The sequence below is a fragment of the Lissotriton vulgaris genome, chromosome 12 (assembly GCF_964263255.1).
Source record: "Lissotriton vulgaris chromosome 12, aLisVul1.2, whole genome shotgun sequence".
NCBI lineage: Eukaryota > Metazoa > Chordata > Amphibia > Caudata > Salamandridae > Lissotriton > Lissotriton vulgaris.
In genome coordinates this window covers 398,591,045-398,613,509 of record NC_141700.1, presented here as the reverse complement: position 1 = coordinate 398,613,509, position 22,465 = coordinate 398,591,045, and positions in this window count along the sequence as shown.

Below are 22,465 nucleotides of genomic sequence, written 5' to 3'. Positions count from 1 at the left end.
ATATTTGCGGTATGTGTCGTCCTCAGCTTGTTGAAGCTCAGCTACTTGCAGCCAAAGGAAGATGCGAGACCCGATTTCTTAGGTGTTGTTATTTATTTATTTTGAACCCAAACACCAGTTTGCCACGACGCGTTTCGGCCAAAGCCTTGATCACATGACGCAGTCATGGGGGCTGGCCACCCATTTAAAGTGAAAGGTGCATGACACGCAAATAGACATAGAGGAAATACTTTTCCTATATATATATATATATATGTATATATATGTATATATATATATATATATATATATATATATATATATATATATATATATATATATATATATATATATATATATCCAACTAACTGCTTTCAAGCTGCTTCCACAATGTCCTGTGCAGCAAGCAGACGCAGACCCATTTTTAGGTGCATGCATTATTTCTTTATTCGTCGGCCATTACGCTCTTCGCCACCCGTAGTGGCTTGATCACATGACAATGCTAAACCGTAGCTAGACCAATTATAAAGCTATACCTTAACAAGTGATTGTTGCATAGAGTGAAAATAGAGAAAACATTAATTTTACGTGGCTTTTCGTGGGATTAGCAAACACTGGAACAACAAGTACACATTTATAATAGATATGAATAAAAGAACCCCTAGATTAATTACGGTAATTAATTTAAACATTTTATAAATATAATATAGTTAAAAGGCAATACAAAAATACAAAATAAATATATATATACTTTTTTATATAATAATGCCTAAAACCATCTTTAAAATCCCCTCAATCATAAAAAGAGATTATGTGTTGGGCCCCGGCTTTTAGATATTAACCGAGCCTCAAGTACATGTGAAGTTATTTCATGGATCAAAAAACCCAAAGATTTCATCATCAGCTCCAGGAGAAACCCACTACAAAAATACTTGCGTAAATGCAAAATAATAATCTAGGAAATCCTAAACATAGAAATGTCACATATGAATGCGAAAAAAAGGGCTAAGTGCTACAAATTTTTGTTTTGAAAACCCCACAAATATCACAAATATATATACATTTTATAAAAACAGTGCATAAGGTGAGAAAAATAAATGTAAAAAACCACAATGCTGTTTGGTTAAGAGCAGCAGCTAGATTAATGAAACTCAATACATTTGGGTGATCTTCATATAACAATGACGGTTCAAAATGAGGTAGATATTAATAGACTATGTAAAGCCACATAAGGGAAGGACGTGCGGGGCAGGAAAATGGGGGGGGGCACAGAGACCACCGAGATCAGATTATAGACAGGTGTATAAGTCCTCCATGTTGTTTAAACCTCCCGGGGATTTGCTATTAAGTTTAAGGATATAGCGGGTTTCCAGTTTCCGTAACATGTGTTCTCTGTCTCCCCCTATTTTGGTTTATGGAATGGCATCTATAATATAATATGAGAAGTCTTCAAGATTATTGTTGTGCACCTCTCGAAAGTGCCGGGCTACCGGGTAAGTAGGGTCATGATTGTTGATTGCCCGTATGTTTTGCAGAATTCTTTTGCTTGCAGGTAATTTTGTGCTGCCAACGTATTTTAAAGGGCATTTGCATTCTAATATATAGATTGCAAATTTTGTTTTACAGTGGAGAGGCTTATTAATTTTAATCTCCTTCTCACTGAAGGCAGTACAATAGCTTTTTTTATTTATTCCATATTGGCAGGCTTTGCAAGAGCTGCACCTAATGAACCCATTGGACGCTTTTAACCAATTTGAGGAGGGTGACGTCTCTGGACAAATTCCTATGCATGGAGGGTGCTCTTCTAAATGTAATGCTTGGTTTAATGGGCATTTGCGAGCCAATTACTGGATTGCTTCTGACCAAGGCCCAGTTTTTGTTTATGATTTTGGTAATTCTCTTTTCTTGCGCGCTATATGGAATCATGAGCCTCACTGCTTCAAATTCATCACCCTCCCTCAGTGCATCATCTCTAGTTTTTCTGGGAATGAGGAGATCATTCCGATCTAATCCTAGGGTCTTGTTTATGGCATCCTGTAGGATTTGAAGTATAACCTCTAGCCAAAAACCTGCTTTTACTATGGAGTTGGGCCTCAGCTAGGTCTACAGGATTGCTACAAATGTGCTTAATGCGTAACATTTCCCCGTAGGGGATGCTATGCACCAAATGCCTCGGGTGGAAACTCGAAAAATGTAAAATCGAGTTGCATGCAGTTTCTTTTCTGTAGAGCTTAGATTCTAGCTTATTTCTTGTAACATAAAGCTCTACATCCTAAAAATTGATTTTACTGTTACGTATGGTGGAGGTAAACTGCAGATTCACATCATTATTGTTGATTAGTTCAACAAAATCCATAGCTTGTTCTGTGGTCCCATCCCACACCAAAAACAGGTCATCTATGTATCTAAAATACATTTTCACATGGTCATCATACATTTCTTTGTATGTGCCCTTGAGGACCAGCTCCTCCCACCAGCCCATGAATAAACAGGCATAGCTGGGGGACATTATATATATGTTCACCAAAAAAACAAAGGTTACGGAGACGTTATGGTTAGGTTCAGGTTTCACTCATACAAAACCACAATGCACTACAAATGTCCTCACATATTACATCACTCATGACATGGTTACTGACATCACTGATGACATCACTGATGACATTATCCACTGAATCTCTCACACACCCACTCACACCCCAGTATAGCCTTTCGTTCACCCACTCCAACTTCCACACTACTATTCGCAAACCATTAACACAACCATACCAGTATGTACACACCCACTCACTTATTCATAGGTTTACACACACCTTAATTCAGTCACCCATACAGCCACTCATACACCAACTCACTCACTAATACAGCCCCTGCACTTCTCTCTGTCCAAAAGCAATTCTGCTCCACTTCGTGGAAGCGAGAGTGGAACAGAGTTTGCTATGGCATGATGGGAGCTGTGCACCTGCCAAACCATAGCAAACTGCACCATAGGACAATGCTGGAGCTGGCCCTGGGGAGGGGGTGGCAGTCCCCAGGGCCATGCAGGGCTCCAGGAGGGGGGCCTCATGGCCCTAATCCCATGTGCTATAATGCTCCGGGTAGGTGGTGGTCACTAACTCCAGGGGCCCGCAAGGGACCCTCTTCATTAGTGCATGTGGGCCTCCCCCACTGTTTTTATTTTTATTAAAGTATGTGCCCCTGGGAGGTTGCAGCCCACGAGCATTAATAATGCAAAGTGTGCTGGTATGTTAGTCCCTGGGGCTTTGTTAATCCCTAGCAGGGAGGCCCATACACTTCACCCTTCTATATTTATCATATGCCCGTGGGACCAGGCCCACCTGGGGGTTATTATAAAGCAAGTCCAGGAGCCTGCAACTGCTTTTAAAAAAAAAAAAAATTGCAGCGAATTTGCAAATAACATGAATTTGCGGCAACATTTAAATAAAATTGCTTTTATGCTGTGGCAGAGTCGAGGGGGGTGCTAAGGTCATGGCTTGGGGATTAGGGTATTCCTGCCCTGCCCCCTTTTCTTTATTTTCACTTTTTTGGGGGACTCAGTGAAGTCTGACAATACGTCTTGGTTGAAGTGTTGCCAGCCAATCAGGGCAGTTCCTTTCCCTGCACAAGCTGTTCTTCGTTTGCAAAGACTTCGCGACCAGAGATGTCACTATAATTTTAAACTTACATTTTTCCAAAACTACTGAATGGATTTACACCACATAAGCAAAAGGCACTTCCCTGACCAAACATCTACCTCCATGCCAAGTTTGATGTAAGCCCGTTCAGCGGTTCGGGCTATAGGTGTGGCTTATTGTTCCTATGGGAATTAACATTACAAATGCACCCTTATTTCATTCCTCAAACTCTCAGTCCCCACTGCACAGATTTCCTGAAGATTGGTCAAACAACATCAAATTATAGGCAAGTCAAAAAATGCTTTTCCTATGGAAACTAGCTCCTAAATATAACTAGCCAGTAGGTAATATACATATATATATATATATATATATAATATATATATATATATATATATATATATATATATATATATATATATATATATATATATATATATATATATATATATATATATATATATATATATATATCAGAGGGCTTTGATTGGGGACCTTGAGTATGCAGCACCCAACAGGGTAGAATTACTGCACTACATATCCCACAACACCTTGGGGGACTGTTCATTGGAGCAGAGTTGGCCTATTGGAAGGCAGCTCATTGTTTGAATGGAGGTGTGGTTGAAACGCTGTGAACTCTTTGGAACCAGCCTATGAAGAAGGAACTTATCCGAAACGCGTCAGGCTACATCCCGGCTTGGGTGTGGTGATTTGGGGAATTTGCTGCAGCCAGAGTGCGTCCTCGCCTGTGGGCAACTTTGGAGCTTTATATACACTTCTCTTGAATACACGGACACGGACCCAGGTTCAGTGCAAAGTGATTTATTCGAAGTTGGTGCTCCTAGCCATCATGACGCGTTTCGCGCTACACAGAGCGCTTGATCACATGACACAGGTAAGATTGCGGCATTGGTTTATATTTGCTGATGACGTTACGAAACTTGGCCTACAAAGTGCATAGACATGGAAGAAATCTTCATGTGCAAACTACAATAAGGCATTATTTCAATTGATTGTACTTTAGCATGATTTATACAATGAATAAGATGTCGGCGAGTAAATAGATAAATTCCTATACATCAGTAAAAAAACATACATTGCCTAAATCTTGTGAAGGTGAGAAATAATATTAAACGTGAAATTACAATTCTTAAATTCATTATTATTAAGTATATGTGCAGCATAGGTCATGATGTTTGTATTGAATAATTAATATCCAATATTAATTGTAGCAGCATAATATTTTCATCCCTGGGTGTGTTTTTAGGTGGAACGATATGGAGCCCGATAAGTTTGTAATGTCCCCTAAATATTAGAATCCCCAAGGGGCGGAGATAAAGTGCAAAAGGCAAAAACAACAGACTCAATTGGAGGCCACTTGTGTGGAGGGTCAGGGTGATACCGGAAAAAATACCATAATTATATTGTCAGGCCACAGTTCAATGTACAAAACAACGCATGTCATAAAATGGATTTCAGAAGTTCATGAAAAGAGTTAAATCTCTGTCTGTAAGTTGCCAACCATCATCGGCAATAAATAAGTATATAAATATACATTAACAAATCAATTCATCATTACACCAATAATTAAAACCTTAAAATGGTATATAAAGGCTAAAATCGATTTATGAATTAAGTATATCTAAAAACCATCACAGTAAAAGTTATTGCTAAAAGATGGCAACGCATAACAGAATAAGAAAAACAATTAGAATAAATACAAATTTAAAATCCATAAAACATGCTAATTCATTTTGCAAATAAAATGGACCATGTGCTAGAATGTCATATGTATCTCAAGTGGACGCATTACAAACATGTATAGAGATCTTCTGTAATGTTGAGACCTGACGGATGCATGGTGTTCAGCGCAAGTATGTAATGAGTTTCAAGGCGGCAGAGTTTATCCTCTCTATTGCCGCCTCGTCTACTTGCCGGTATGCAGTCTATTACATAATACCTGAGTTTACTGCTCTTGGAGTCGTGTTTTGCTTTAAAATGTCTCGCGACAGGGTAGGTGTTGTCCTTATTGCCAATTGCTCTCAGGTTGAGGTTCCGTGACAATTGTAAGTGGTGTTTTTAACTCGCACGAATATGGTCGAGTCTAGTATCTATGAACCGCAAATGACGAGTTTTGTAAGTGTGCGCAGTTTCGCTGTGCTAACTTAAACCGTTCGTTTGTTATGTGGGTTTGTCATCTGTACCCACGGGTTCCATCTTAGATACGGCATCCATTTTGTCTCTTGCCCTCAAGTAGCCAGCGAACGGACGCTGTCCGCTTCGCGACCCTGGGACTCCCAAGATATTTGCGGAAGACACATGTTCTTTGTAAGTGTCTTTATGACGAGGGGGATGCTACTGTAAGGCAGATGGCGCCGCTCGAGGCTCATCTTGCCGCACGGGCTTATTGTCTCAGTCGTGCATCTCATTAGGCACGTCCCTTTGATGCCTGTATCTCGTGCTTCTCGACACTCCCCTTTTACACCCTTTCCGATCTCCCTACTGTCTCCGTCTTCCTCTGCACCTGTCTTCGTTCCTATTTCGATCTACTTTACTGCTGATTGGAATTTGCTAATGGTGGGAAGATGGGTTTTTACAGTTGGGAACCGCCAAATGTTTCCGCACTTATGTTCCGGATCTTGTGTGTTTCAAAGTGATCTAAGCGACCCCTCTGAGAGCGACTTGTGGGAACCAGGTTGTAAACTATTGTGTATCATGTTATCCTATGGGTAAAAACTGTATAAAAGGAGCGATCCACAAATACAATTTGAAGCAGTCTCCCCGAACTACACTCGATGTACTTCCTGTGACTTCTGTGTTCCCTGCAGTAAATAAACCTTGACTCTTTGACGCCGAAGGAAGTGTCCCGTGTCTCTGTGACTTGTACGCCGGAGCAGGTTACCCACGAAGGTTTCAGGTGTTGTGCCCTGGCACCGCTGGGTCCAAAGAACCCAGTCCTTCAGTTGGCGCCCAACGTGGGGCTGCATCAGTGGTACCGGTCCAAGCCCGACGATCGTGAGGAACTTCGTGTGAAATCTCCGAGGGAAGGTGCACCCCGCTTCATCGATCCTGTTGTCGAAATAAGTGGCCCGAAGACTTTTCCCGCGAAGATTCCCGCCTCCTAACGGCTGCGACGGACTGCTGCCCTGACTGTAGACCTGTTTTGGCGCCTGGCGTAGACCTTGGTATAGCGAGACGATTGACGGGCCTTCCTGAGGACGCCATTGATCTTTGAGTTAAGTATTTGTGGGTCGCTCCCAGAGTTCTTGGTTGTAGACACTTTAGCGAGTGTCTTTGTTGTAAACACTTTAGCGAGTGTTTTTGTTGTAGACACTTTAGCGGGTGTCTTTGTTGTACACGCTGTGTGAGTGTTTTTGTCGGTGACACTTTGCTAGCGTACTTTGTTGTTGTTGTATTTGTTTGACGACTGCAGCCGCCAAAGACCGAGGGTTTAGTTCTTTGCTGGGACTTGGTAAATCCCGAAATCCCGTAACCCTTGAAGTTTGTGAAACTCGGCTAGTGTGCAAGATGCCTGGTCGCAGTACTTTGTTCAGTTGCTTTAGACCTTGTGGTGCGGATTCCCTGCTGGAGGACTCGTGTCCGATACCTCCGGTTGGAACTCCTACATATGACTTATATAGCAAACATGGGCTAGGCCCGATTGCTTTTAACGATTATTGGATCAAATATACAAAGAAAGACGGCGATCTTCGTTGGCCACCTCACGGTAGCTTCGAAGCGTCGATCTTAGATAATTTGGAAATAAAGTTGTTCGAACGTAAATCAAGGCCGGCCATGTTTGATGCCTTTCGGTTCTGGCGCAAAGAAGCCCGACAGAAAGAGATCAGACAAAATAAACGTAGTCAGCGAGATACTGTTGCTACTATAGTGAAGAAAGCTGAGCAGTTTCAGCGTGATAAGGAGGATAAGGATAAGGAAGTGTTTGAGAGATTACAGCGTATGTCCATAGACAAATGCTATCCTGTTTTGTCTACGGAGTCGGATAAGAAGGAAGAGGCAGTTGAGGATTCTTTAATGTCCTATCTTATGAAGTCGCCACCTCCGTACGTACAGGGTACCGCAGCTCCTGTGGTCCCTGCCGTACCTGTTCTTCCACCTGTTATTCCTCCACCAGTTCCTCAACCTGCACCTGCTCTTCCGACTGTTCCTGCTCCTTTGCCTATTTCTATTCCTACTGCTCCTCCGCTTCCACATACTCCTGTTCCCGCTACTGCTCACGCTACTGCTCCTGTGTTGTTAACCCCTGTTGCTGCTAACGTCTCTACTCCTTCTCTTGTTAGTCCTGTGTCTTACTCTTCTCCCTCTACTCGTAATCGTGATTCTCCCCTTGCGACAAACTTCTTTCAGTCGCTCGGACCTGTTTTTGGGTCTGCAGGTTCTGATGGTCCACAGAGACGTAGCCAGCTTCCTGGTAATAGAGAACGTGTTGCGCTATACAATATGGCGATGGGTTGGATGATAAACCCTGTTAGAAATCCACCTCGTGTTGTCCTCGAAACGTTTGATCAATTCAACATACCTACTCAGAGATATGTGTTTGATGAAATGTGCAAGTTCTTACATGATCAGATAGCGGCCAATGCGCCTGACGAGGTGCTGACCGCCCTGTCTGAACTCCGGCTTCAGTTCGCAACTGGACTGATAGTCGACACTAATGTCCGACGTGCTATTGAGCGGTTGCTATCTCTTCGTCCCGCTCCTATTCCTCATGCATTGTTCGTTGAGGACATTGAACAACGAGATGGGTCTGGCCAATATCCTATGCGTGAAGTTCCGCCAGTTTGGGTACCCGCTGATAATACTAATGCTAATGCTCCAATACCAGCACATTTCCAGAGAGTGTGGATACACCTCCCTTGGAAACGATCGGAAGTGCTTCAGGTGAAACAAACTTTGCCTGATCCTCGCAAAAATCCTGCGGGGTATTACAAAGAATTATCGCAGCTCGTAGACGCTACGATAATGAATCTGGCCGATATCGACATGTTGTTTGGCAATGTCGTACCGCAACCGGTATGGGCCAAGATTCGTCACCAAGATCACGCGAATGAATTAGGTGGTGATTGGGCTGCCATTACAGCGGCAGACGCTGGACAAGTGGCTGCTACTAAACCCGATCAGTTGATTGAACTTCTTCCCCAGCGAATCATTACATTAATGAAAACGCTTATGCCAGCTATGAGGGTAAATTGGGACAAGTTGTCAGCCTGTAAGCAGAAGAAAGATGAGAGTGTTTCAGACTTCTTTACGAGGTTCGAGGAAACATTCGTCGATCATAGTGGGCAGGATATGGGTACTGAGGGTGGACAGAGGTTGTTTGTGGATAAATTCGTATCGAACTTATTGCCCGACTTGAGCCATAAATTGAAAAATTCAGAAAGTTCATGGGCCGTTTCTACCTCAGCTCAGATATTGGCTACGGCACAATATTACGAAAATAGAGAAAAAGAGGAAAATGACCGTGCCGATAAAAAGACGAAAGAGCTGAAAACTAAAGTGTTGTTACAACAAGCATATCCGCCGCGTTCTAATCAGAATGCGCCTCAGCAGAATAGATCGCAGTCGCAATCGAATCGATCGCAGCCGCGTAATGATTCATCTTTTCAGAGATCTTCATTAGGGTACAATCAATGTGCTTATTGTAGACAGGAGGGACACATTAAATTCAATTGTCCTGCTTTAAATGACCGTAGTGGTGGTAATTCGTCTAGAGGAGGTCGTGGTGGTGCACAGCACGCATCACGTGGTAGAGGTCGTGGTGCTCAGAATGATCGCTCTGACCATTCATCAAATTCTAATAACTGTTTTGATCAACGTGGATCATCGCAAGGACGATCTGCGCAGTACAATGTAGACGATTATTACGTCGATCAGGGACCTGACGATAGTAATTACTAGGACAGCCAAAGACAAGGAGAGGGAGTGGTATCAGTTCCGGTTGATCAGAGAGGGCCTTACGTCGCAGTTGCTACATCGGGCGTCGTTGAGCCTTTTCTGTTGGACACTGGTGCAGCGAAAAGTTCTATCATGCATTCGAAACTCCCTGGCGCACCTTTGTCTGGCTTAACAAATGTTTCCGTTGGATTCTCTGGCGCCCCCGTTAGCAATCCAGTTTCGCGCCCTTTGCCCCTTAAAATTGGGCCACGTGAGCTCGAAGCTCCATTGATTTTGTCTACTGGTTGTGGCGAAAATCTTTTGGGTCTGGATTTGCTTAAACGCTTGTATGCGACTTTGTATTGTTCTCCTGCGGGTGTAAAGCTTACGTTAGGAGAGAGGGTAGTCTCTCCCATGTACTTGTCCCTCGATAAGCTTCCACCGGAATTGAGTTCTCTTCCTGCATCTTTGTGGGCGACGGGTCCAAATGACGTGGGCCTACTTGATGTCTCCCCTTATGTTGTTCAGTTGAAATCGAATGTGCGATTGCCACGTATTCCCCAATATCGTATCTCCCTTGATGGTGAACGAGCTTTGTTAGCGATCATCTATGATTTGATCGAGAAAGATGTCATTGAAGAAACTCGGGGAAACGTGTGCAATAGTCCTGTACTGCCCATTCTTAAACGTACTGATCCTACCAAACCGCCTGTTTATCGTTTTGTTATCGATTTACGGGAGGTGAATAAAATTGTGGTTCCTCAATTCCCTGTTGTGCCTGACATTACGGCGCTACTGACTCTGATTCCAGCTACAGCTTCATGGTTTTCGGTGATTGATTTGAAAAATGCGTTTTTCAGCATCCCGATTGCCGAAGAGAGCAGGGACCTTTTCGGTTTCTCTCTTGGTGGACGTAGCTTCCGGTTCAAACGCGCTCCTCAGGGCTACTGTGAAAGTCCATCGATTTACAGTCAAGCTTTGAAGGGTCAACTAGATGCGTTTAGGTTGCCGGTTGGTGCGGCTTTAATCCAATACGTCGACGACTTATTGGTGGCTGCTGATACTCAGGACATTTGCAAAATTACTACAGTGTCGTTGCTGCAACATCTCTGTGAGTTAAATCACAAGGTGTCACCTTCTAAACTCCAATATTGTTGTCAAGAAGTAACCTACCTAGGTCACTTATTGTCAAAGGAGGGAAGGAGATTGACCCCAGAGAGAATTGCAGCGATTGCGCGCATGGCTGTGCCACAAACCCAAAGAGATGTGCGTGCCTTTCTAGGTATCACATCGTACTGCAGGCAGTGGATTCCTAATTTTTCATTGCTAGCGAAACCATTGGTGGCTCTTACGTGCAAGGATGTTTCGACTCCTTTACCATGGACGGAAGAATGTCAGAAAAGTTTTTCTGAATTACGTGATTCATTGTGTTCGGCTCCTGTGTTAGGTACCCCTGATTACAGTAAACCGTTCACGTTATATGTTCACGAGAGGGAAGGTTGTGCTTTAAGCGTCTTAACGCAACCTTTTGGTGGTAAGCAACGTCCATGTGCATATTTTTCCTCGACCTTAGACCCAGTAGCTAGAGCATTGCCGAGTTGTTTGAGAGCAACTGCGGCAGCTGCGGTCTCCATCCGACAATCAGCAGGATTGGTCATGGATAATATGCTTACGGTGATGGTTCCGCATGCAGTCGATACTCTTTTGAACCGTACGAAAACTCAGCACTTGACGAGTGCGAGGTTATCTGGGTACGAATTGACGCTCTTGGCAAGCCACATTCAGATAAAACGTTGTAATGTCCTAAATCCGGCAACTTTGTTACCAATTAGTGCAGAGTCAGATGCAGTAACAGAACATGACTGTTACTTGCGGACAGAGGAGGAAACAAAAGGTCGTGTGGACCTTAAAAACACCCCATTGGAAGACCCGGATGGCATCTTGTATGTGGATGGGTCATGTTTTAAATTGCCGAATGGTGATGTGACTACTGCTTATGCTGTGGTGACATTGAATACTGTTGTTGAGACTGCGAGATTGAATCAGAATTCTGCCCAAGCTGCAGAGCTGATCGCTCTTACTAGAGCATGTGTATTAGCAGAAGGTAAACGTGTGAATGTGTACACCGATAGTCAGTATGCTTTCGGTGTAGCGCATAGTTTCGGACGATTGTGGCGAGAACGTGGTTTCTTGACGTCACATGGCACGAAAATACAGCATGGCCAGCTTGTGAACGATCTTTTGGATGCATTGACTTTGCCTGCTCAAGTTGCAATTGTTAAATGTAGTGCGCATCGTAAAGTGACGGATGATGTTGGTCGTGGTAATGCGTTTGCAGATGAGATTGCTAAGGAGACTGCCCGGAACCTTAGCACTCGAATGTATGTGACGAATTCGGTTAGGTGGCCTACAGAATCAAGTATGTGTGAGAATACTATAGAGAGTGTGAAAGCAATTCAGAATGAGGCCACCGACACTGAAAAGATGAAGTGGAAAGAAAGTACGGGAAGGTTGGATGTGAATGGTTGCTGGATTGATTTGTCAGATCAGAAAAGATGGATGTTGCCTGATGCGTATGTACTGGCCGTTGTGCAAATGGCACATGGGTTAGCACATATTAGCGCGAAAGGTATTTGCAAGTTGTTGGCTGATGTGTGGAAGAATGATGGAATTACTAAGTGTGCTGAACGTTTGGTGAAGAATTGTATGGTGTGTATAATGTACAATCCTGGCAAAGGAACCCCAACTCCCCCTGGCAGTTTTGCTCCTCCTTTGTATCCCTTTGAGGTGATCCAATTGGACTTCATCCATATGGAGCGATGCAATAACCTGAAATACGTTTTGGTTGTGGTTTGCGCATTCTCCCGATGGATCGAGGCCTATCCCCTCAAAGACAATACTGCTTTGTCTACTGCGAAAATCCTACTGAAGGAATACTTTCCTCGGTATGGAATGCCTAGAGTCGTGTGGTCAGATAACGGAAGTGAGTTTGTTGGAAGTGTGATGAAGAGTGTGTGTAAGGGCCTTGGAATAAATCAGAAATTCCATAGCGCCAATCATCCCCAGTCAGCTGGATTGGTTGAAGGGTACAATGGCACCCTTAAACTAAAATTAGCGAAGATTCAAGCTACGACTGGACTTTCGTGGCCTGATGCTTTGCCTCTAGCATTACTGTCAACTAGGGCGACTGTACACTCCCGAATAGGGCTCAGTCCCTATGAAATAGTGTTCGGCCGTCCTGCGAATGTGTGGGGGGTTCCTAGGCCAGGAATATTCTCTGATCTTGAGTTTCCGATGTTGATTGATTACTTACATGACTTGACTGCTAAACTGAGGTTAATTCATCAACAGGTTTACGACGCCTTGCCGACGCAGACGGAGGGTCCAGGCCACCAGCTCCAGCCCGGAGATTGGGTGGTTACCCGAAATTTTTCACGAAAAAACAATCTGGACCCTCGCTTCACCGGACCTTACCAGGTGCTCCTGGCCACGAGGACTGCCGTTCGTCTTGAGGGGCGGAAAAATTGGGTACATGCTACCCATTGTAAGCGAGTCCCTATTCCTTTGTCGGCAGACCCGTGGGTAAGGAAAGGCATTGCGTCAACAGAAACAGAAACATTGCCGGCGTTTGTACCTTTTAGCGACGCACAGCTTGTTGGAGAACCCTCAGCGCAGCAGAAAGCCACTGTTGAACATTTGTCAGCAAGAGACTCAAGACCAGACCAACGAACTGATCAGCAGGACGCTGTCTCTTCGACAGATCCTTTGTTCGACGTGCAGACACGTCCCGGGAAACATCGATATTCTTTGCGATCTCACACTAAGGACAAATAAAAATTTGCTTGCTTTGCTGAAATTGATAACTGCAATATCTTCGTTTCCCATGATCAACTTTGAACATTCGTATCATTGAAAATTGTTTTGTATATATATATATATCAAGCTTCTTCCTTGTATCTTTTTCCTTCCACAGCTGAATTATTGTGCTAATATATACATATTGTGTATTGAGGGCCGTAGGGCCGCGCGCGTACTTCCTTCTGGACAGTAGGTCTTGACACTAGGTTAAAGACCGTCGGTTCCTAGGAACTCCTGGGGATTGACTATTGCTGCACAGAACGAAGTGCGTCAAGAAACGTTGCGGACGGTCGTAGGGAAATGGCATTTTCGAAGCTGAATGATTTGGAAGGAGCTCAGGCATATAGAGTCAAGCTGCAGAAACTTAGTCGTACGAAATGTTTTGTATTCCAATTGTTTGTTTTGTTTTTAACTGCTTCTGCATTTTTGGCGGGTGGGGTGTATTACACTATGTCTTACTTCTTACTTCCTACCCCTACTCCTACTCCTTACCCTAACATTACTTCTACTGCTTCTCCTCATTCCTTTCATATGTTACCAGAACACGAACAGGCTAGACGTGTAGAATTCCGCAACAATTCCTTTATCCAGCTCCTCCATCAGCATCAGTTAGTGGTTAACACTACTAATTGTTGGGTGTGTGGGTTGATGCCACATACTACGGGTAAGGGAATTCCATATCTGGTGTTACCGTATAGTTCCCAAGGGTCAGCTCGAGCATACCAAACAATGCTTCGAAGCGCACTAGGTTTCCACCCCACTCCAGAACGTTCCCCCAAACCAGGTCCTACCTCGTATCAGTGGGTGGTATCGATGGCAATACAGGATTTAGAAGATGAGATCTATGATGCTTTTCTCATCCCTAAGGCAGAGGTACAAGCCTATAGGGCACCGAATAGAGGGGAATATAGTACGTTCACTAATGAAAAGCAGCTTAAAAGCTCGCCTCCAATATGGGTCGTACCCCACACTGGTAATCTTTGTCTTGTGGGTCGTGGTTCGCAAGCCTCACTTGGAGTAAGTGCTTGCACTGAAAGTTACGTTCTGCCAATGTCCCCGATCCCTGTGTTTCTGGCTGCCAAGGGTACGTACTTCATCTGTCATGATCGTGCATACACATGGTTGCCCGCAGACTTCATGGGCTCATGTTTTGTTGCAAATCTGTTGCCTCCGACGTTTACTGTAGATGCCGATTATCATAAGACTAGAGTTGTACGAGGCGTAATTAGCGAAGAGGATACTGCCGGTCAAGAGGCAGGAGACTTTTTCAAGGGTTTCCTCCCGTTTTGGGGACCTATGGTTAATAGTAGGAACCTGAGACATTTGACTCGAGTGGTAGAATCGACAGCTAATGTTACTGCCAGTGCCCTTGGTAATATCACCACAGAACTTCAGGCGGAGAGACTTATGACATTACAAAACCGTATGGTTTTAGATGTTGTCTTAGCAGATCGCGGTGGGGTATGTAAAGTGATCCATTCGAGCTGTTGCATTTTCATTCCAGATAATGCTCCTACTGTCTATCAAGCCATCTCGAAGTTGCACAAGATCTCCGAATCCATACACGTGGATGTAGGGGATTGGACGCTACTTGGTTGGTTTTGGGGCCTGGTGTCGACTTGGGGTTGGAAGATTCTGACGATCATCGGGGTTGTGGTAGTGTTCCTGTTCACGTGTTGCCTTTGTGTGCAGTGTGGTCCTGCCTTATGTGGCCTCTGTGCTACAACGTGTATGAGACAACCATCTGTTACCAAGGGGACTCGGTTGGACAGAGCTATGCTACAACGACATCTTGATGGTCTGATGAATATCGAGTATGATTCCGACTAGTGCTTGCCTACATGAGGGCAAAAGGAGCGTCTGAGGTTCCGTGACAATTGTAAGTGGTGTTTTTAACTCGCACGAATATGGTCGAGTCTAGTATCTATGAACCGCAAATGACGAGTTTTGTAAGTGTGCGCAGTTTCGCTGTGCTAACTTAAACCGTTCGTTTGTTATGTGGGTTTGTCATCTGTACCCACGGGTTCCATCTTAGATACGGCATCCATTTTGTCTCTTGCCCTCAAGTAGCCAGCGAACGGACGCTGTCCGCTTCGCGACCCTGGGACTCCCAAGATATTTGCGGAAGACACATGTTCTTTGTAAGTGTCTTTATGACGAGGGGGATGCTACTGTAAGGCAGATGGCGCCGCTCGAGGCTCATCTTGCCGCACGGGCTTATTGTCTCAGTCGTGCATCTCATTAGGCACGTCCCTTTGATGCCTGTATCTCGTGCTTCTCGACACTCCCCTTTTACACCCTTTCCGATCTCCCTACTGTCTCCGTCTTCCTCTGCACCTGTCTTCGTTCCTATTTCGATCTACTTTACTGCTGATTGGAATTTGCTAATGGTGGGAAGATGGGTTTTTACAGTTGGGAACCGCCAAATGTTTCCGCACTTATGTTCCGGATCTTGTGTGTTTCAAAGTGATCTAAGCGACCCCTCTGAGAGCGACTTGTGGGAACCAGGTTGTAAACTATTGTGTATCATGTTATCCTATGGGTAAAAACTGTATAAAAGGAGCGATCCACAAATACAATTTGAAGCAGTCTCCCCGAACTACACTCGATGTACTTCCTGTGACTTCTGTGTTCCCTGCAGTAAATAAACCTTGACTCTTTGACGCCGAAGGAAGTGTCCCGTGTCTCTGTGACTTGTACGCCGGAGCAGGTTACCCACGAAGGTTTCAGGTGTTGTGCCCTGGCACCGCTGGGTCCAAAGAACCCAGTCCTTCAGTGTGCTGAAGAATTCTCTTATGTACGGGATGTTTAGTACTCCCGACATAGAGCATATCACTTGGGCAAATCAGGACTTAGACGGCGTATTCCGTTTTATATGTTAACACCTTGTCTATTTTGTGTTCCCTACTGTCGAATGGAGAGCGGTAGCAAGATTTATTGACTGCTTGTTGGCAAGCCTTGCATACCTTACAATTAAAAAAGCCTGTGTGTGTTTGATACCAGACCTTCGACTCCAAGACCCCAGGGCTGGTTTTCACCAGCTCATCCCTCATAGACTTATATATAATCAGTGAAGTCATCAGTGATGTCATTTGAGATGTCATCAGTGATGTCATCAGTGATGTCACTGACCATGTCATGAATGATGTAATATGTGACATCATCAGCAGTGGATTGCAGGCGCGCGAGTAATAGTGAGTCCAACTAACTATAACGTGGGAATTTCAATGGTTTTGTATGAGTAAAATGTCCAGCTATTTATAAGTGGTGTTAAACCTATGGTTTTTTTCAGTGAATTTCAAAGGTTTTTTAAATGCTTATTCCTAACTATAACAAGTGTTAAACCTATGGCTTTTTCAGTGAATATATATATATATATATATATGTATATATATATATATATATATATATATATATATATATATATATATATATATATATATATATATATATATATATATATATATATATATATATATATATATATATATATATATATATATATATATATTATTAGGCAGGCTGCTTCACAAGCCTCGCATTTCATGTAGTTTAGCCCAGCGTGTTACGGAGCCTCAGTGCTCCTTGATCACGGGTGGGATAGGCTGGCAGACGCAACCAACCAACAGTCTCTATGCTTCATTTATATCCCTGAATGGGTGCTGCATTGCCTTCTGGGACTTGTGGTTGGATGCCAAAATATTACACTGGATGTGTTCCACCTTCTCCTTCATTATTATCACGGTTCTACATAGAACCTCGGGAATCATGGACAGCCTCATTACTGCACAAAACCAGCCTTCCTGCATACCGGTCTCGATGATTCAAGACCTACAGTCCACATAATCTTTCCACGTGGTGGTGCTCGCTTCACGACCTTGGCTAGGCCGTAAATATTTTCAATGTTGCTGTCCCATAACGAAGCGACACACAAAAGGCTGGCAAACCCCTTCACTGAGAGAGAAGTTCTTTATTAGGAAGGCTGCTTCTCAATCCTCGCATTTCATGTAGTTTAGCCCAGCGCATTACGGAGCCTCAGTGCTCCTTGATCACGGGCGGGATAGGCTGGCAGACGCAACCAACCAACAGTCTCTATGCTTCATTTATATCCCTGAATGGGCACTGCATTGCCTTATGGGACTTGTGGTTGGATGCCAAAATATTACACTGGATGTGTTCCACCTTGACCATTATTATTATTACGGTTCTCCATAGAACCTTGGGAATCATGGACAGCCTCATTACTGCACAAAACCAGCCTTCCTGCATACCGGTCTCGATGATTCAAGACCTACAGTCCACATAATCTTTCCACGTGGTGGTGGTCGATCCACGACCTGGACCGGCCGTAAATATTTTCAATGTCGCTGTCCCCAAACGAAGCGACACATAAAGACTGGCAAACCCCTTCACTGAGAGAGAAGTTCTTTATTAGGCAGGCTGTTTCACAATCCTCGCATTTCATGCAGTTTAGCCCAACGCGTTTCGGAGCCTCAGTGCTCCTTGATCACGGGCGGGATAGGTTGGCAGACGCAACCAACCAACAGTCTAAGCTTTATTTATATCCCTGAATGGGTGCTGCATTGCCTTCTGGGACTTGTGGTTGGATGCCAAAATATTACACTGGATGTGTTCCACCTTCTCCTTCATTATTATCACGGTTCTACATAGAACCTCGGGAATCATGGACAGCCTCATTACTGCACAAAACCAGCCTTCCTGCATACCGGTCTCGGTGATTCAAGTCCTACAGTCCACATAATCTTTCCATGTGGTGGTGCTCACTCCACAACCTGGACCGGCCGTAAATATTTCCAATGTCGCTGTCCCCAAACGAAGTGACACACAAAGGCTGGCAAATCCCTTCACTGAGAGAGAAGCTCTTTATAAGGCAGGCTGCTTCACAATCCACGCATTTCATGTAGTTTAGCCCAATGCGTTTTGGAGCCTCAGTGCTCCTTGATCACGGGCGGGATAGGCTGGCAGACGCAACCAACCAACAGTCTCTATGCTTCATTTATATCCCTGAATGGGCGCTGCATTACCTTCTGGGACTTGCGGTTTGATGCCAAAATATTACATTGAATGTGTTCCACCTTGGCCTTCATTATTATCATGATTCTCCATAGAACCTCGGGAATCATGGACAGCCTCATTACTGCACAAAACCAGCCTTCCTGCATACCGGTCTCGATGATTCAAGACCTACAGTCCACATAATCTTTCCACGTGGTGGTGCTAGCTCCACGACCTGGACCGGCCGTAAATATTTTCAATGTCGCTGTCCCATAACGAAGCGACACACAAAAGGCTGGCAAACCCCTTCACTGAGAGAGAAGTTCCTCATTAGGAAGGCTGCTTCACAATCCTCGCTTTTTATGTAGTTTAGCCCAACGCGTTTCGGAGCCTCAGTGCTCCTTGATCACGGGTGGGATAGGCTGGCAGACGCAACCAACCAACAGTCTCTATGCTTCATTTATATCCCTGAATGGGCGCTGCATTGCCTTCTGGGACTTGTGGTTGGATGCCAAAAAATTACACTGGATGTGTTCCACCTTCTCCTTCATTATTATCATGGTTCTCCATAGAACCTCGGGAATCATGGACAGCCTCATTACTGCACAAAGCCAGCCTTCCTGCATACCGATCTCGATGATTCAAGACCTACAGTCCACATAATCTTTTCACATGGTGGTGCTCGCTCCACGACCTGGACCGGTCGTAAATATTTTCACTGAAAAAACCATAGGTTTCACACACGTTATAGTTCGGAATTAGCATTTAAAAAACCTTAGAAATTCACTGAAAAAAACATAGGTTTCACACATGTTATAGTTAGCTGAACATTATACTCATACAAAACCATTGAAATTCCCCCGTTATAGTTAGTTCAGCTAACTATAACTCATGCTCCCGCAATGCACTGCTGATGATGCTACATATTATATCACTCATGACATGATCAGTGACATCACTCATGACTTCACTAATGACATCTCAAATGACATCACTGATGACATCACTTATGACATCATCCAGTGAATGCGTGTCTTTCTAAAAAATAAATATTTTTATATGTATATATAAAGGTCGATGGAAGAATAAATGGGTAAATACGTGTCTAAATGGATGGTTTATTTTGTAAAATTGATTGTATAACTGTCTTATTAAGTGTATCTTAGTGAATACATGTATTAGCGACTAATGTTTAAATATGTAAATATTTGTATCAGTGTCTCACTTTGTGTATAAGTGGCTGCATGGGTTGGTGAGTAGCTACATGAGTGTTTTCATATGGGTTATTAGTTGTTTGTTTGAGTATCAGTATGAATGTCTGTATGGTTTGGTGGGGGGTATTACTTAGCACATAGATGCATGAATGAGGGACTCACTGTTTGTATGTGTTTTGAAGACACTGTGAATTTCAAAGGTTTATTAAATGTTAATATCTAACTACAATATCCCTATAACCTATAGTGTTTGCTAAGTAAAAACACGTGTATACTTTTTATAGTAAATAAAACTTATGGTATTTATTTTTGGGCCATTTCCATCTATATTTATCCATATTTTTTTAAAATATTTGTACATCTATTTACACTTATATATTTCGGATTTTGTAAAAAAAAATATTCTGAAATTAGTATATTTCCACATTTATTTTACTGATAAATATGCACTCATGGCTGAAAGACTGACCGTTTTCACTCATGTAAACACTCTTAGATGATAAACTATAAACAATCTTCATATTAAAATTTGCAAGTTTTATTATACGAGAATATATTTTACTCTTTAAGGATCTTTTCTAAAAGCCTTTTATTGTTTTGACCCTTTTACATTTAGAACGACAGACCTATTGCCCTACTACTCATCATTGACAGCATTTACAACCCTCAAAAAATAACCCAATTTCCGTATTCATGCACAGTTTAAAATAAATACAAAAATGAAAGAAAATAAATACTTATCAGGTTGTATTTATCTGTAAACATCAGTAAAAACATAAATCAAGCAGCTCTACTTATAATTTAAGAATATTTTCAACTTAATTAGCAGTAATTAACATATACATGTAGTAAAAGTATGACACAGCACCTATAATACCTGTCTTTCAACAATACTGTTCACAGTTCGATTCCATAAACCATCAGCATCTTAGCCCACTACTAACCCACTGTAAGTAGTACCTTGCTTAATCTTCCCAACGCCCCAAGGGCTATATCTAGAAAAAATGTTATTGCATGTTTTTTGCTTTTTCTCTGTAACGTCAGCAGCTTGTTTTTAGAAATTGATAGATTACAACAAACATTGCTCCTTTTCTAGCTCCTTACAGCTTATATATTGTGACTTTTTATATTATAATATTGACACTGTACTTCGCTTGAGAGGTGTTGGTGACCCGTCAACGCAAACCCTAAACATTTACAATCAACGTCACCATCTTCCAGTTGTTATTGTGTTTTCCCCTAGAGATCATATATTGGTAATATGTATATTATAACATCAACCGTTATGGTGATCTCAGTGGTTCATGATCCGTCATCACAAAGAGTACTGATAAGTGGGCAACCTTACCGGCTTCCAGTTATCAGTCTGTTTCCCCCTTGTGATAATGTACTGTGAAAATATATACTTATTATAATTCTCACCGTCTTGATCTCAGAGGAGTTTATGATCCGTCTCCACGAAGATCAAACTTTTTCACCTCCTGGAGAAAAGAAGTTCAGTAAATAATTACCGCTCTAAAGTATTTCATTATGGATGTTCTGTTAAATACATTACTTTATTTTCCTTTTCTTCTTACTGTAACAATGGTATCAATCGTTATATTGTAATTGATTGTCCTATTGTTACAAAAGAGGAATAGGAGATTTTTCAGCGTCATCTGTAATATAGCTTTCAAATATTAAAACGTACTTGATCAGATATTTTTTTCAAGAAACATATTTTACGAAACTGCAGAATAAAAAATATAGCTATCATGCATACTTTGTTACTTTAAATATTTATTAAACCCTACATTTCTGAATGTTATTTTCTAATTTCTATTCTTATTTGCGGTTCCTATTCACCTTCTCCCTAAAGAATATATATGACCAGTACTATATATTATAAGAGTACCATCCTACATATTCTTTAGTGAGTATGTGATTTGTTAGCGGAACAGTGTGCAACCTCTAAGCACTATGACAGAACGTTCCTGAATTCTACAGAATACAAAATTGAAAAATAATAATGCATACATTTCTATGTAATATGAAGTCACTTGTATTTAACTGTTTTTTACTCGTTGTCTTGATCTCAGATAATGTAGTGCAGGAGTGTTTATTGTAGCACTTCTATTCTACTTTATCTAAAAGTAACTGAGGCCCTCTTGCATTATCAAGAATGTGGGGCAACACTTTTACAAACTGTAGCAGAAAAAAGAAGGATAGAGCCACCCTTAACTGATATTTTATGAAACTCCATTTTTAATTATCACCCCTTTCATATATACAGCGACAGTTTCTGAAGAAAGTTTATTTGTATTTGCTTAATGAAAACTGTTTTCAAACCTAGACTGATTTTTTTGCTGCGCATCCACATCAGAAAAGTAAACACCATTTTATAAGTAAATAGTACTCCTAAGAAGTATGTCACCCGCAAACATTTTCCGCCGTCATTTATACACCACACGCCAATTATATAAATGGCCCCAGAAACATAAGAAAAATAATTTTTGCCCTCATAATCCCCCTCCTCCACCTAATGGGAACTGCACAGAGTTAATAGTGTTCCTAACCTGTCCTCTACTACTTTCGTGCGTCACAATATCACTGACAACAGTCAACCGTTCTCATCCAATAAGGAGCAAACTTGTGCTCGGAACACTTTAGCCAATAAAATGTCCATGTTGTTCAACACAGGAGGAAGAAATGACTGCCAAAACCTATACTTTTAATACTTCACAGCCAATGAACATTAAGCTTCGTAAAGTCAGCTTGGAGCACGTTACCCTAATACTCCCCGAACAGGAAGGAATCGCTTACAACACTTTTCCACTGACTTCTTCTACGACTAACGGTTCCTATGAAAAAATATATAAATCTCCAGCA